Source organism: Microtus oregoni, unplaced genomic scaffold (assembly GCF_018167655.1).
Source record: "Microtus oregoni isolate MIOR12 unplaced genomic scaffold, Mior012 000014F_ref0000157, whole genome shotgun sequence".
Taxonomy (NCBI): domain Eukaryota; kingdom Metazoa; phylum Chordata; class Mammalia; order Rodentia; family Cricetidae; genus Microtus; species Microtus oregoni.
In genome coordinates, this window is record NW_024543073.1 from 12,615,487 (window position 1) to 12,632,118 (window position 16,632).

At 41.4% G+C, this 16,632-nt stretch overlaps 1 protein-coding gene across 7 annotated transcripts in view; it reads left to right on the top strand.

Annotated features, from left to right (window-relative positions):
• Positions 1-16,632, top strand: part of Mast4 (microtubule associated serine/threonine kinase family member 4) — a 579,791-nt gene that overhangs the window by 165,988 nt on the left and 397,171 nt on the right. The window lies entirely within an intron of this gene.

Sequence of the window (16,632 nt, forward strand, 5' to 3'; positions counted from 1 at the left end):
CACACACACACACACACACACACACACACACACACGTTGTCCCAAGGATACTGTGGATTAGCTAATGTAGATGAGGTTTATCGTAAGTGTTTTGTGTTCAGCGGGCCACACGGTCTGTGTGCTGTGTCCACTTTCTGTTGCTCAGCAAACCTGTATGATACAATATGTATGTATTATTGTATCAATAGTAAGTGTTCATCAGGAGCTGACAGGATGCTCAGATCCAGCCACTGTATACTCCCACCAGCAGTGGGAGAGCAGAGCGATTTGTGCGCATCCTCAGCAGCCTGTGGTCTGGCCAGTCTTTGTGAATTTAGTCTTTCCATGGTCCTATGATACTGTAGTTTTCTTTTGTATTTTCTGTTAGCTTCCTATCACTCTAACTGGTGTCTGAGATAATTGAATTATAAAAAGAGGTTTCTTTGGGCTTCATTGCAAATCCACACATTATAATGGAAACACACAGTGGAATGAGATTGATCAGTAAAGAGAGAAAGATAAGGGGACTGGCTTCCATAAGCCACTTTAAGAGCATGGCCCCGATGACCTGAAGACCTGCAGCTGGACTCCAGCTCTTCCAGTTCACTGTTTCCCAGTAGCACCATATTGGGTCCAGTCTTGGGTCCTTCAACACTTTGGTCTTTAGAAATCACAGTTGGCACTCACTATAGCATGTAAGAAACACAGAGCATGTTCTGTTGAGTGCTTTTCTATCTTCATTTGTAAGATAGCTATCAAATTTCTCCCCCTGTGTTTAACACAGACCTGCAGGTGAGTAATCTAACTGTTCCAGTCAGGCACAGAAGCAGATACTGCATGTTGCTTCTGAGTGAGCTATGGATGCTACCGTCTGTGAGGGAGTAAGGGTGAGAGCCTGGGAAGTGGGGTTTGCAGGGAGAACAGTTGGCGGGCGAGACAGACAAAATAACTGTTCTTCTGTAACACCATTGGCCACTGATTGGCAGCAATTCCATTTTTAAAGTGAAGGTAGGGAGGGATCTAGAATGTTCCTAACAGGAACGCTGTGTGCTGGAGGTTAGAAATTTGACAGTTACCCTGATCTAGCCATTCTGTATGACGAGCATACATTGAAAATGATATCAGGGCTGGAGCGCGGCTCAGTGATAAGACGCTTGCCTAAGCATTCATTGGCGCTAGGTTTGAACCCAGTACCACCAAAAGAAAGAAAGATAAAGATGAAAATGAAACAAAGAAAAGAATATTGTAGTCTGTGAGTCTGTATATTTATCTGTCCATTGAACATAAAAATATGTATTAGAGATATAAAGTGGAGATGAAAATGTTCCATCTAAAACTGAAGTTTTCTCAAATATAAAAAAACCCAAAATAACCTCTATGTACATTTATATTTTGTACAAATATATTAATTATAATAAATACTTTTTTATTTATAACTTTTATTCTAGCTTGGAAAAAAAAAGCCAAGTAAGGATAAGTTAAAGCATATCCTAGAAAAGACTCACGTTTAATCTTTCATGATGAACTCAACTTTAACACATTACAGATTAGATATTTTTCTGTTTCATTTTAGTGATCTTTTCTTCTAAACATAAATATTTTGAAGAAACATCATTAGTTTTAAACCCTGAAGGAAGTTTTGTCTACATAGGATAGTTTTGCCTGCCGATTCATAAATGGTCTGGAAAATACTTCGAATTATGTTCTTTTTTTTTTCTTTTAGAATTATGGGCTTTGACTTCCTGGTAATGGAATTTCTGAGGAAAGGAAATACTGCTGCCACATGGTCAGGAGAGCTGGGGCAGTTCGCCCTGAGAGTCACACTGCTGGGATGGAGGGAGGGTGATCAGGCCCAGGGAAGAAGAGAAAGGAAAAAAGAAAAGACTGCAGAGCTAGTGAGATGGCTCAGTCAGTAAAGTGCCCCTGTGTGAGCATGAGGTACTTCACCCGTGTGGAAGAAGCATTCATCTTTATTCCCAGCACAGAGCAAGAGAAAAGGACGGTCCCGGGCTTGCTGCCAACTTGTCTGGCCAAACTGGTGAACTTCAGGTTCAGTGAGAGTCCTCGTCTCAAAGTAGGATGGAGAGCAAAGCAGAAGACGCTGCTGTCGACCTCTGACCCCTTACATGTAGATGTGTGAGCATATCTACGTGACACATGTGTATCACTCTCTCTCTCACACACACACACACAACTAAACTCTGCATGCATGGTAGTACATGAATGTCATAAAAGCCCTGGGAGGCAGAGGCAAGAAGGTTCTGAGTTCAAGGCCAGCCTGGGCTATGTATGGAGACCCTGTCTCAAAACCAGTGCTTTCAGTAGACTTCTGCTGATTCTTCCCTGCTGCGTGTGAGGACCGTTCTTGCTTTCCCCTCACAGAGGCAGATCACCTTCGTAAGTCGTCCGGGCTCTGTCTCACCTTGGTTGAACCCTTACCTGATGGGAAGGGAAGTGAAATCCTGATGGTTAAGATTCACCCCGTTGCTCGTGCTCCGTCTCCTTCTGCTCCTGATTTGGACCTTGAGATTTCTGTCCGGTGCTCCCGTGTGGGTCTCTGTCTCTGTCGGAGCACGAGCAAGGAACTCAGGACCACGAGGGGTGCACCCACACACTAAGACAATGGGGATGTTCTATTGGGATCTCACCAAGGCCAGCTGGCCTAGGTCTGAAAAAGCATGGGATAAATCCGGACTAGCTGAACATAGCGGACAATGAGGAATACTGAGAATTCAAGAACAATTGCAGTGGGTTTGTGATCCTACTGCACGTACTGGCTTTGTGGGAGCCTAGGCAGTTTGGATGCTCACCTTACGAGACCTGGATAGAGGTTGGCAGTCCTTGGGCTTCCCACAGGTCAGGGAACCCTGATTGCTCTTCGAGCAGATGAGGGAGGGGGAATTGATCGGGGGAGGGGGAGGGAAATGGGAAGCGGTTGTGGGGACGAGGCAGAAATCCTTAATAAATAAATAAATTTAATAAAAAAATAAAAAAATAAAAAAAAAAAAAAAAAAAGGGAAAAAAAAAAAAAAAAAAAAAAAAAAAAAGATTCACCCCGTTTAGTCATTTTAATTAGGAAGTTTATTTCAGTTGAACAGTTTTTGACAGCTGGGTAGTAATTAGTCTCACCTTTGTGTTTCCCAAGTAGTTTATTAAAAGCTTCGAAACGATTCAGAATCTTGCAGCAGTACGACTTGGAGCATGGAACTTGGCCTTTAGCTTTTTGAGAATGGGTAATCGCACCTGGTTCCTGTTTCTTATTCTTAGCAGCTCTATCGAGTCTATCCTCATATAGTTCAGATGCTGTACAGCTATTCTGGGAGCTTAAATCTTAGGTGAGATCATTAAAAAAACAAACAAACAACAAAAATCCCACCATTTAGTCATCCTTAGAAGATCCTTAACCGTTGAACAGAAGCCTATTTTGGAAAATAGGTCCTTGAAAGTTGGGATTTTGGGGGTGGGAGAAAGTGCCGGTAACTGGTCCTTACCTAAGATAGCTTAGGTAAGGGTTTATTAAGGAAACATGTTTGAAGCACGTAGCCTAGCAACGGGCAGCTGTGAATAACCGAACTAGGGCTTTGGAGTTGGTGCAAGAAGGTAAACTCGCTAAGGTCAGCTTGATGCTCTCATTGATTCGATTTTTGCTTTTTAAAATCTTTTTCTGTGTTTTGAGGCAGCGCCTCACCCTGTAGCCTGGATTGACCTGGGACATAGTGTGTAGCCCAAACTATCCTTAAATTCAGGAAACCCTTCTTCCTCAGCCTCCTGAGTGCTGTGATTACAGGATTTGTTATAGGATGTGAGATGAAAGGATTAGATCTGTGTGGTGTCCTGCCTGCACAAGTAGAGGGTATTGGGGTTCAGAGAAGAAAGCATCGTTTTTGATTCTCAAGAACAAACTGTCTTCTAGTTTTAGGCAACAGTAACCATGTGACCTCACCTTGGGCCATACCCTGTTGCTCAGCGTACAATGAGAAAGCTGGTTTTGCCTCCAGAACCCTATGCTTGGCTTAGTATTTTACTTCAAAGACCAACCACTTTCCCATCGCTTGAATTTGGTTCAGCTTCAGGATCTTTGGTTTGGTAGTATTATACTTACAACGGTGAGCTGCCAGGTGTGAGGTGGAGATAGGAGGACCAAGAGTTCAGGGTCCCTTATGCGCATAGCATGTTCGAGGCCAGCCTAGACTCTTTCTTGCCAGAACCTAATTAAGGTAAAATACTTTCTGAAGGCTTAGCTTACAGTTTGAAAACATTACTGCTTAATTATAACTGAAAAATTCACTAAACTTTTAGCTTTTCAGAAAAATTTGTGATCTAGTCATTTATTTATCCACAATGATAATGAATATTAAGATACTCTTCTTTAATAGGGAAGGGATACTTTCAGTGAATTACATTTATTGACTTATCTAACCCATTAGACAGGGAAGCACTGAGCCCTGTTTTAGAGCTGGGGACACTGAGGCACAGGCGTGTTGCTTGTGAACAAGAGAGCCAGGGATTATGCCCAGGCAGGCACACAGCCACCCTGGAGCTCTTTAGCATAGCAGGTACCCAGCAGGTTTTAAATAAACTTTAAATTCCAGCAGGATTAATTAGAATGAATTTTAGATAGGGAAATCTTTGCTTACTTGGAATCTGGGACTGTGACTCAATCTGTAGGGCTCCCAGTACTTTAATTAAAGTAAATTAAATCTTAGCAATTAATGCATATAAAAAAAAACCTTTATTTTCATACATTTGTTAGCCCAGCAGTTCTATTTCTGGGAATTCATTGCAAGCAAGCAGTCATGAATATGTGTGGAAAATTAGCACTACTGATGTTTGGAGCAGTACTATTTATAATAATTAAAATTACATGTCATCTAAATATCTGCCAAGAGGATATTGACTAAACATGTTATAGAATATATATAGAGTGGCAAACAATTGTAAACATTGAAAATCGTGTTGTAAAAAATAATTTTGAACAGTGAAAGAGGGTCATAATATTTAATGTGAAATCCTGTTGCCGAATGTTCTCAAACTATTACATGCTTCATAAGATTTCCTATAATTGAAATTAAACAATTGAATATTTGATAAGGAGGGAAGGAAACTACTGTGCTAAAGAATTTTTCTTTAAGCTGGCTTGATGATTAAGCAGGCTCCCTTCTTATATGGGCGTGTGAAGGGTGCGCTGGTCTTTTTTTATACCCTGCAATTCAATCCACAGGGAAAAATTTCGCCCCAGTGTTTTTGTTGTTGTTGTTACTGTTCATTTGCATCATTCAGTGATCTATGTCAGCAATATTAATGCCATACACTCTCAGAATGCTCACTGGCAGACAACTCTGAGTTTCTTGCTACATGGCTGAGGGGATTCTGGAATGTGGAACCCTATTTTAGTTCTAGTAGGCATGGTTACAGTATTCGCCTAGAGTTCGATCTGCTCTTGGTCCGCTGTCTCTCAGATCAGCAGCTACACAAGGAATAGAGTCAGAAGCGTGAGAGATGAAGTCTGTCTGTGAAGACTCCTTCCAAACATTTGTAAGCCTTGTGCTGTTAGTTTTCTGTTGGTCGGAATGAGTCAAGTTATGGACGCGCACTCTACTCTGGTTGTTGGGCAAGGACGTAGAATGTAATGCTAAGACAATTAGGGTTAAGGACTCAGTCCACCATAATTAGCTCCTGTCTTTTAAAGCAGTTCTTTATGATAAAAGTATCTATTTCTGAATTATAAAAGTATGTGTTCAATGTAGATAATTCAGAAAAGACAAAGCCTCACAAAGGATAAATCAGAAGGCCCATAGTTGTATCATGTTTTGAATTAATGACATCCATGTTTGAAATTGTGAAATTCTTCTTCCCAAACTAAAGATCTGAATTACCAGAGTATTAGGTTAAAAGGTGGGGAAACAAACACAGCTTGGTTGCTGATTTTATTTTTTTTCTTTCAGGGCTGACATTTAAACAATGGACTCAGCTTACTATGCCCATCATGTTCTGATATTTTTTTAAGCTAATGTTTTCTGTCTTCATGGCCTGCTGCTTGCTAAATAGATAGAAGCAGCGTGTAAACAGTGACTGAGCTTTGGAGCCCCCTGATGAGGAAGGAAAGTGCTATTCTAATCATTATACAAGCGCTTTAGTCTGGGCAGAGATACACGGTATTGTGCCTGACAGTTCACAGCCACGTAGCTGCAGTCCTGAGAATCTTTGAATCCTGCCTTCTGGATACACAAATGAGTGGCTCCTGCCCCCACTCCATACCCTGCATTCCCTGGTTGTCTTGTGTGTTGTAACCTTAACAGCTAGAATAAAAGCTCCCTTTCTTGAGGGGGGGGGGGTCACTTCTCTTTGCTAAAATATGTTTGGGTCATTTAGAATATAAAGAAAAGCAGAATCAATATATTCCCATAGATAGTATAGGAATGCAATGTGTGCATAGCATTAACGGATTAACTTGTAAACAGTATTGACTGGGATTTCTAAAACTTGTTAGAATGCTGTGTGTCAGTGGGGAAAATAGAGAAGTTTTGCTTTCCTGGACTTTAGAAATGAAACCTGTCTGTCTTTCTGACTATCTTATTTTTGTAGTGCTTCAAGCACGCTAGGCAAATGCTCTACCCCCAAGTTAAACCCCCAGCCTAGCTCTGGAATATTTTAATCATCTTACTTGAAGAGAGAAAAGAAAAACAACACAATTCCCAAGAAGCGTTTTTCCCTTTTAGAGTTAGCTTGGAGGTCATCATGTTGGAGTGAGGTGAGTGAGTCTCTCTTTAGTCACTTAATGGGTTCCTTAGCTTCCTTGATAAATCTGAAAATACTCAAATTAAAGCTCCCATGGTATTTAGTAACTATTCACTGGGATACAATGTCTCTGTCTTAAGCTAAGCCAACAGTCACAGTATCTCGGCACTGTGGCAGCTTATTTCTTACACTGTAACTGTTGAAGGGAAATATTTTGGGCTTGATTGCTCTCCTTATGGTGGTTTACATGCTCACATTCCACCTTCCGGATAGGCTCTTACTGGCCTTTTGCAACTCTATTTCCAGTTGGTCAAGGTGGAAAGAAAGGAGAAAGCCAGGCTGACAGAGACATACTTCTCTCTACATACTTTTATCAGGATCCGTCATTTAATCACAGGTCACCCTAAGGTGGACGTTGTGCATTCTGGGAAATGAGGGCCTGCTGTCCTATAGCTTAGAATCCAGATACATGTAGGCAAGGAAGGGTAGCACCCACCAGGTTGAAGAGTTTGTGGAGAAGTAGATTTCAGTAAGGCCATCGGGCATGGATTTGGTTTGAGATACCCATGAAACATGTTAAACTCATAAGCCCAGTAGGATTGTGGAGTCACAGAAATGAATCATCATTTTGAGGAGATCATATCAGACCATGTCATGTAAGCAAATAAAGATGAAGATAAGAAAAGGTCACTGGAATTAACAGTATACTTACTGGGTGACCTTGGAGAGAGCAGTAGAGTGCAGGCATATGCTAGGGGGATGAAGGTGAAGAGGAAACAGGGAACTGGAGAAAGCAAATCCTTGGGTAAACAATAATATCCATAGCTGTTCTAGAACTTGTACTGCGAAAGGTGTGAGCTGGGATGGTATGGAGAAAGAGACAGGAGCCTGGTGGGAAGTGCAGAGGATGACATTTTCCTCTTAGTTTCTTCATTGACTCATTCATCATTCAGTAATGAGTTGTTTAATCTCTGAGTTTCCGTACTTACTAGAGATTCGTTTGCTGACTATTTTAAATTTTATTGCATTGTGGATACATGGAGTTATTTCCATCTTTCTGATTTTGTTAAGGTTCCTTTTGTGTTACAGAATATAATATGGTCTATTTTAGAGAAGCTTCAATGGGTTGCTGAGTAGAATGTGTATTCTTTGGTGTTTGTGTGGAACATGTTGCAGGTAACTGTTGAGTCCATTTATGTATGATCCCATTTACTTCTGATGTTCCTCTGCTTATTTTTTGTCCAGATGAAGAAAGTAGGGTATGCAAATCACCTATTATTAAAGGATTGTTAATCTGTGTCTGTAATATCAGTAGTACACTTTTTATGAAATTGAGTACATCAGGGATTGAAACACATATGTTTCAGATCATAATACCTTCTCTGTTAAATTTTCTTTTCTTTAGAATGAAGTGTCCTTTAAAATCTTTTCTGATTAGTTTTAGTTTGAAGTCTGTTTTGTCAGATATAGGATAACAACATCTGCTTGTTTCCTCATCCCATTTGACTAGAGTACTTTTGTCCATCGAAGGTAGCACTGTTTTTAAAGCTGAGTTTCTTGTTGGCAGTAGAAAATGGATTCTGTTTCTTGATCCATTCAGGCAGTCTGTGTCATTTGATTGGAGAATTGAGGCCATGAATACTTATAGGTATTTTTGAAAGGTATGTCTTGATTGCAGTCATTGTATTGTTGTTTCATTGTATTGTTGTTTCATTGTTTTTGTTGTCAGTGGTAATTACAGCTTCATTTATTACTTTCTATAGTCTCTTGGCCATGTTCATTTCTCTTGTCAGCCTGAAGTATCCCTTCCAGTATTTTGTTAAAGGTTGATCTGCTGTATATAAATTTGTTAGTGTTCATATCATGGAAAATTTCCTTTTCCTTTAACTGTGACAGATAGTTTTCCTGAGTACATTAGTCTAGGTTGGCATTCATGGTGTTTAGGGACTTTGCTACATTGCTCCAAGCTGACTTTCAACGTATCCGTTAAGAAGTCAGTTTTGATTCTGATAGGTTTTTCTTTGTATGGGACCTGTATTTTTTCTCATGTACCTTTCATAATCTTTGTTTGTTCTATATACTTTTAACTATGTTGTGGGAAGTTTTGCTTGTTGTTTTGTGTGTGTGTGTGTATACACACAAAAAAAGTATATATTTGTTTTCTCCATTCGGTGTTCCGTATGCATCTTGTATCTGTGTGGGTGTGTCTTTCCCTAGTTTAGGGACTTTTTTTCTATGATCTTGTTGAAGATTTGGTCTCTTCCATTGGCCTGGGATTCTTCTCCTTCATCTATCCCTATAATTTGAAGTTTGATCTTTTCATGGTGTCCACATTTCTTGTGTATTATTTTCCTATGTTTTTAAACTTTTCATATTTTTGCTTATTTCATCCAGTTCCTCTATTTTATCTTTGAGTCCTGATATTCTGTCTTATGCTTGATTCATTCTACTTGTAAAATTTTCCCTTGAGTTTTCTAGTTGAGTTACTGAGTTTTTCGATTCCATCTAGAATTATTGACAGCATTTCTAACTCTTTATTAAATTCTGTCTTCAAATCCTGGATTGTTTTTGTCACTTTCATTATTTGTTTCCTTGAACATCACTCAGGCTTTTATTCTCTAAGTTTATTCTCTTTAAGTTTATTGAGCTGGTTGGTGTGTGTGTGTGTGTGTGTGTGTGTGTGTTCACTAAACTCCTTGAGTTCTTTGATGAAGTTTATGATTGTTCTTTTTAAATTCTGTGATTTTGGGGGGGTTCATCTAGGTAATGCACACTGGCAAGCATTTCTGTAGGACTGGTGGATTTCAAGAGAATGCAGCCTTGGTCTTTCATATTGTTTGTATTTCTGTGATGATATCTGGAATTGTGGACTTCTTCCATGTCTGATGTAATCACAGCAAGTTATTACAGAACACAGATATTTGGCCATGTTCAGCCTAAAGGTTGGATATGGCTTAGGTAAAATGAAGTCTGGTAGACTCAGGGTATGGGCTAGCATGCAACATATGTGTTCTGGTACTATCCTTGAGTTTGAGCGTAGATCTGGAGGGAGGGAAGGATTGCGTGGTTTTCTACAACTAGACCCTGGTGCAAGATATGCAATACTTGGGTGGGTGGAAAGGTTGGAAATGGAACCTGAGAGGCCTGTTAGTTATCTATGTTTGGGTCCGTGCAAGCAGGCATACCTATAGTAAGCCAAGGAACTGCTTGTGGGACTCACATCGACCTGGAAATCAGAAAGGGTATGTGAATGGGACGATCAGGTGGAATCATCCAACTCAACCTTCCTTTTAATATAGTTCCTCCTATTGTGTAGTGACCCCCCAGGCTTCAAATTATTTACTTGCTACTTTATAACTGCAATTTTGCTATCATTATTAATCTAATATAAATATATACAGGCTGTCTGAGATGAGAGACCTGTGAAAGGTTCGTTTGACCCCAGGGGAGTCATAATCCACAGGACTGAACTAGACTCTGGCATATAATATGCCAGACCTGCCTGGACAGAGAGGTGGGATGTGGTGCTTGAGGGGACTGTAGGTTGTCAAGAAGTTAATTTTTAATGTCCATTTCCTTATTGCTGGTTTTAATGAGCTTACTATTTAAAAAAAAAACAATCAAGGCAGTTTAATAAGTTTTGAGGTTCATTGTATTATTGAGACCTGGGAGGATGTTAGAAGGGTTCTCTGGGAGTTAGGGAGAGAAGACTATGAAATTGTTGGTAGGAAATAGAAAGGAATTCTGAATTTAGGATTTCTTAGGAGCATTGAGAACCCTCTTGGAGTCTAAGGCATGATGGGAAGTGAATCCTGACTTTGTGTTTGACAAGGTCCAGACTCTTGGGAGATGAGTCTCTTGGGAGCACTAGTCCCACTGAAGGCAGCTAACGGCTCTGGTCAAGAGTTATTCGGGAGCATGCTAGGAAAGGCAGACCTGAGCGATGTAGAAATGGGAAGAAGTTTTAGCATCAATGGTGGCATTCTGCAGTGATTGAGCCAAAGATGGTGGAATCTTGGAAAGTAGCCTGGCACGTGGGACTTGGGCATTGTTTGACAATGGGTAGTTGATGAGCTGAATTGCTCATAAGCAGTCTTTGAGATTATTTTGTGTGATTATTTTGTAGTTTTGTATATTTTGAAACTTTAAGGGGCAGAGAAATCTTTGTGGTGCTCTTTGTATACTCTCAACTTAGGTTATTTCCCTTTTGGCCGGTGGTGATTGTGGGAGAGATGGCAAAGCCAGATGTACACACGATTCACATCTACAGTTTTGCTGACTTAATGCATTGGCTTCCATTTGCTCTTCTGTTTCTCAGTACTTACAGAGTCTCTCTGCTGAAGGCACATGACCAAAGGCGGGAATTCTTCTGAGTTGGTGTGCTGCCCCTTTGTACCGGGTACAAAGCTGTGTGGTCCATCAGCAAGAGATTGGGAAGCTAGAGGATGTCTGTGCTCAGACTGGGAAATCACTGGGTAACTTAGAGGTGACTGTATTGGCATCTTCATCTTGGCAAGAGCACAGAGTTTTAAGAAGCCATGGGAACCGTTCATAGTCTTCACAGAATGGGTGCCACTTTTTGTCCAGGGTGTTTTCTTTGCCATCCAGGCATTTGCCATTCAGGGCAAATGTTTTGATGCTTTTGTGGAAATGTCTGCAGTTTTTCCTTGTCAGGGGAAGATCTCCTGAGACCTAGACTTAATGGGACACACAGCTGTCAGCTGGCTCTTCTGGCAGATGCTGCCTCCCCGCGACACTGACACAGAGCCTTCTGCCACCGCTCATCGCCTTTGCAGATGGCCTACTGAGGAGTCATTGCCCACACCCCAGTTCCCAGCCCTGAGCTGCCAAGTGGCTGCACCGTGCTCCCAAACAAGTGGCGTGGTTCTCATGGAAGCACACATCTCTCCTTCAGCTGTGTTGCACCAGTGATGCAGGAGTGATGGGATGGGAGAAGAAGCTGATGAGGACTTGAAGTACTGCTTGCATTTCCCTAGGATAAATAAAAGCCAGAGCTATTTCCTTTGAATGTGAAGGAGCTCCAGAGACCAATTTGGCCCCTTCAGAAATCATTTTACAATTCTGTACCTGATAAAGCTTGAAAAACTTAAAACTTATGACGTAGTCCTGAGTGCTGATTCAGATGATGTTTTACACAGAAAGTCTGATTTCTCAGTAGGTCTTTGAAGTATTCTTTGTAGAGGAAGTGGTTAGATTGGGCCCCAGATTGTGGTTAGTGTGACATTGAAGTTCCACTGGGACAGAACAAAACTTTCTGGGGCAGCTCATACATGTTTATGTACAAGTTTGCTCTCTTGTCCCATATCCAATATATCCAGTTGAAGGCCACCAAGCAAGATTCTACTGGTGGTTAAAGTTTGTTCTGGTGTGATTTTTCAAGATGGTTTGTTGACTGGGGAGTTTCTGTCCTGCCCAGTTCCTGCAATCGTTAAGTCCCAAAGAAATCACACAGAGGTCTACATTAGTTATAAACTGATTGGCCCATTAGCTCAGGTTTCTTATTAACTCTTAGAACTTATATTATCCCATTATTCTTGTCTATGTTAGCCATGTGGCTTGGTACCTTTTTCAGCAAGGCATTCACTTCTTGCTTGCTCTGTGGCTGGGTCACGACTGCAGAATGGGACTTCCTTCTTCCCCAAATTCTCCTGTTCTCATTGCACTACCTCTACTTGCTCCCTGCTTGTCCTGCCTATACTTCCTGCCTGGCTACTGGCCAATCAGTATTTTATTAAAATACAATTGACAGGGTACAAACCATTGCCCCACAGCAATGGTGTGCACCTAAGTATTTCTATAAAGGCCTGTCTACACCATATAGGCTAATAAATCTAACATAAAGTTGCTAAAAATCTGTAGAATGTTAAATCCAGAGTGCTTGAGGCTCCCTCATTCCACCCTCTTGCTAATTTCTTTTGTACTTGGTCTTTCTTGCCTTCGAGGCATTTTTGTGTTCTAGGTGTTGCTCATGTTCTAGGTGGTCCTGCACATAATAGACTTTGGTTCTTCCCAAGGATTTAGCAATCTGCTCAATCCATTTATCAAAAATTCAAGTTGTTTCCTCTTGAAGTTTTGTTTAGTATAAGACACCAATTGCGGTTTGGCACTTTAGAAAGCTGTTTTGATGAGGCATGATCTTAGTGTAGCATACGCTGGCCTTGAGCTGGCTGGAATCACAGGTGCAAAAGTGCGTACCATCCTGCTTGACTTCAGGCATTGATAGTTTTTGCAGAAGCATGATTATGTTCCTTATATTGTTTACTATCCATTGTTTTGCATCTCCCTCCCATATTTTCATAAAAATAGTATTTCTGGAACATGGGCTTTGGGTGATGTTTGGCAATGAATAATGGTTGGGATGAGCTGAACATCAGCAGTCTCTGAAATGGTAATATTTTGAAGTTTGGTATATTTAGAAACTTAGAAGGGGCAGCGAAATCTTCGAGGTGCTCTCTTGATATTTTCCATCTGGGTTCTGTCCGTTTCACTGAGTGATGGTAGCGGGAGGGATGGACAGAGCCAGGGACTCACACCCCCAAGTTTGCTTCCATTTGCTTCTCTGTTTCTTGGCGCTTACAAGGTCTACATGCCGAAGAAATTGACTGTGTTCCAGCTGTTTTTTGACCCTTCATAAATTAGATACTTTTCAGCTTTGGAAAGGAAGCCAGTGACATCATATATTCCCTATTAGAACCACAACTGTGTAGCTCCTTTAGAGCTGACAGTATAAAATGGGGAACGGGGCGGTTGGGAAAGTTCAGTTGATAATAATATGGTTAAGTGTGTGGCACCTGGGGCTGGTGAGATGGCTGAGCAGGTAAAGGCGTTTCTCACTAGGCCTGACCCCCCCACACCGAGTTTTATCCCCGTATTCAACATGGTGGAAGAAGAGAACCCACCCCCATGAGTTGTCCTCTCGCCTCCAAGTGTGTGCCATGTCATGTGTGTTCATATGCATACATGGACGCTAACACATGAAATAAATGAATGTAAAAACAAATCGAGCTGTAAAACCTGCTTCAAGAGGTAAATATCCCAGTGTGGAGAGAGTTGGTGTCCATGATACCCAACTATTACTAAACTTACCTCTTAAGGCCCTGTTGCTTAAGAATATTACACTGGGCTTCAAGCTTGAGCAAGCATCTTGTGGGATACAGGCACACATGCCTTATTTTCTCAGAGTCTTTGTGCTTAAGAAGTAAATTTCATCTCCCACGGAGAGAGGGAGTAAGAAATCCCTTTCCTCGGAACAGCATGTCTTAATTTTTCTCACACTCTAGACCTCTAACTCCCCTACCCTGTCCCCTTCACAGCTCACTTGCCCCATGGCTGTGGAGAGACTCTGCCATCTCCTCTAGTGCCAGTAGGAGTCCCGTCCCTTGCCCCGACATTGAGCTTGCCAGCCCCCCCCCCCCCCTCAAAACGTGTTTTCATTATCCAGTCAAAGCCCTTGGAGGTGTCCACATTATTTTGACTTCATGAAAATGATGTCAGCTCATAGTTAGCTCCCCAGGAGAAAGAGATGGCAAAGAGGTGCAAACGCCACCGGTGGGAAAGTTTAAAGATGTCTAAAAATTAGTGTTTCTGATGCATTAAGGATGCTGGTGGTGGTGGCCTGCATTTGTCATTGTCATGCTCCATTGTCATGCAGGGACTTAATCAGTGCATATTGCCAGGGCTAAATTTATTTCCCTGTGTCCGCCTAGACAGATAATCTCTGTTCTCTGACGGTTCCATCTCAGGTACCTGTCTCAGACCTGAGTCTGAAGGGAAGGTGGAGGGGAGGGGTAAGGCCCCTCCTTGCTTTCTGCTCATTCTTCACGGAAGAAGAGGGAAGAATAGTATTTAAATATCTGTTTGCTTCTTCTTGGTAGGAACACACAGAAAGTCTTAGTTTGAATATCCCCCCCCCCAATTCCAGAGTGGCCCAAGTGCTAGCAGCAGGAGGTGGGTCTTTAGGAATGATTATATCTTGGGGCGATTGCCTTGTCCATGAGGTTATGGCCCTTGTGAATGGGTTGTTAATTGACCTGCCTTGTGCCAGAGGAAACACAACAAGTAGCCCCTTATCAGAGTACACACCAGCAATCCTTTCATGGACCTCCTAGCCTCTGAAATTATGAGAAAGAATTATTTTATTTTTACACATCACCTAGTTTAGGTTCTGAGTAAGAAATCACAGCCAGTGTAAATTTGTAGTACAACTTTGAGAAGGATTCCGTGTTAGGGCAGACCGCTTCCCTGGCTGCTAAGGCAAGCCCTGTGTAAACATTAAGCATGGATATTAATGTGTTGCATGCATTTATACAAAGATTCCATTACCACTAGGTTTGTGTTTAGTCTTTAAGGGAAAGAGTACCTCCACTTTTGCTCTAAGTTACTCTGAAGGATGGAAGCCCCTTTTATTAAAGTATCTAAAGCATTTCCCTGAAGTCAGGTTAAGGGAAAGGCTTAGAATGGTCCAATAAATTTGAACTTTCTTATTAAATAATGAGAGCTAGGGAACCCACTGTGTTCCTCTCTGTGCTCTGGTTGCTAGCAACCCTAACGAATGGGGGTTGGTTTGGTTTTGTTCTCCTTTGCTCATTTTTGACTATACTGGTATACAGAAATAGCATTTTTTAAAAAAAGAAAAGCAATAAACTATGCGTGTTCCTGGAGTGGTAAGTGTTGCTTCTCTACCCCTTGGTGTATAAAGGGGAAATGAACTGACGTTTCCTGAATTCACTTTCTATTCCGGGACTGGGGTGTGCTCAGTGGTCAGTGTAGATCAGTCTTGATGCTCATGTGTATGACTTGGGGTTGGATCTGGGCAGCACTAACCAAACAAAATTCCCTTCCAAACAGCTTTCTATTGCTTTTGTTGATCTTGCCACTTTTCTCTTGTTCTCCCAGTGCCATCTTCTTGTATTGTCCCCTTCTTGATGGATAAATTGCTCCTACACTCCATTGCTGGCGTACCTATCATTCCTTTCACTTGCTTATGAATTCCTTGAGGATTTCTTGTATCCTCCAAGAAAAGCCTCACATATTTCAAGGACCAAGTCTCAGTAACAGAGCTGCTAGGTAGCCTACAGGTCCCCAGTTACACCTTAAATAAAGAAATGCTGTTTTAGTATATGTGCATTCAATGCAATAATTGGGATGTATTTGAATCCAAATCTCCTTAGGCTTCCTGTATTTGTATTTAAATTTGGTCATCTTTTCATCAAACATTGGACTGATTCTCTATTTAGCCATCATCAGAAATGTCTCGTAGGTCTTTGTTTGCTGTGAATGACAGTGGGCCGAAGGCATGACACACAGACATTAATTTAGTGTCCTTGGCATGTTTTGTTTTCCCCGCCAGTCTCTCTATTACGTGGGAATCAGGACCATCTTTGTGAATGACAGATGACAGACTCCAGGCAGATCTGATATGTGATAGACTTCTCAGTGTGAAAGTTGGTGTGCACATGCCCTATTACAATGCAATTCAGTACTCACAGGGCTCTCTGTGGATTCGAGTAACTGAAGAATAAATGTATTTGAAGGGACGGCTATCAGGAGATAATTGGGCTTTCAAACGTGAGAGATGATGATTCGGAAGTTGATAGGAATGGCCAAATGGCATCCCTACCCTATCTCAACCCACTGATTTCCCTGTAAGCATGGCTGAATTCTCTCTTTAAAAAAAAAAAAAGAGAGAATATTAAGGAGCCTGGTGGTACTGTTACTGTACAATACCAGGCAGTGACCTTGGAGTTCGCAGCTACTTAATGTCATGTGAGATTTCAGAAGTAGTCAGTCGCTAAGTAATAGACCAGAAATGGAAAGGCTGAATTCCTGCCCCACGCCTGCCGCTCATTTTCAGACAGTGCTGAGATAATCATGATGCTAACCTGGGCTTTGGGT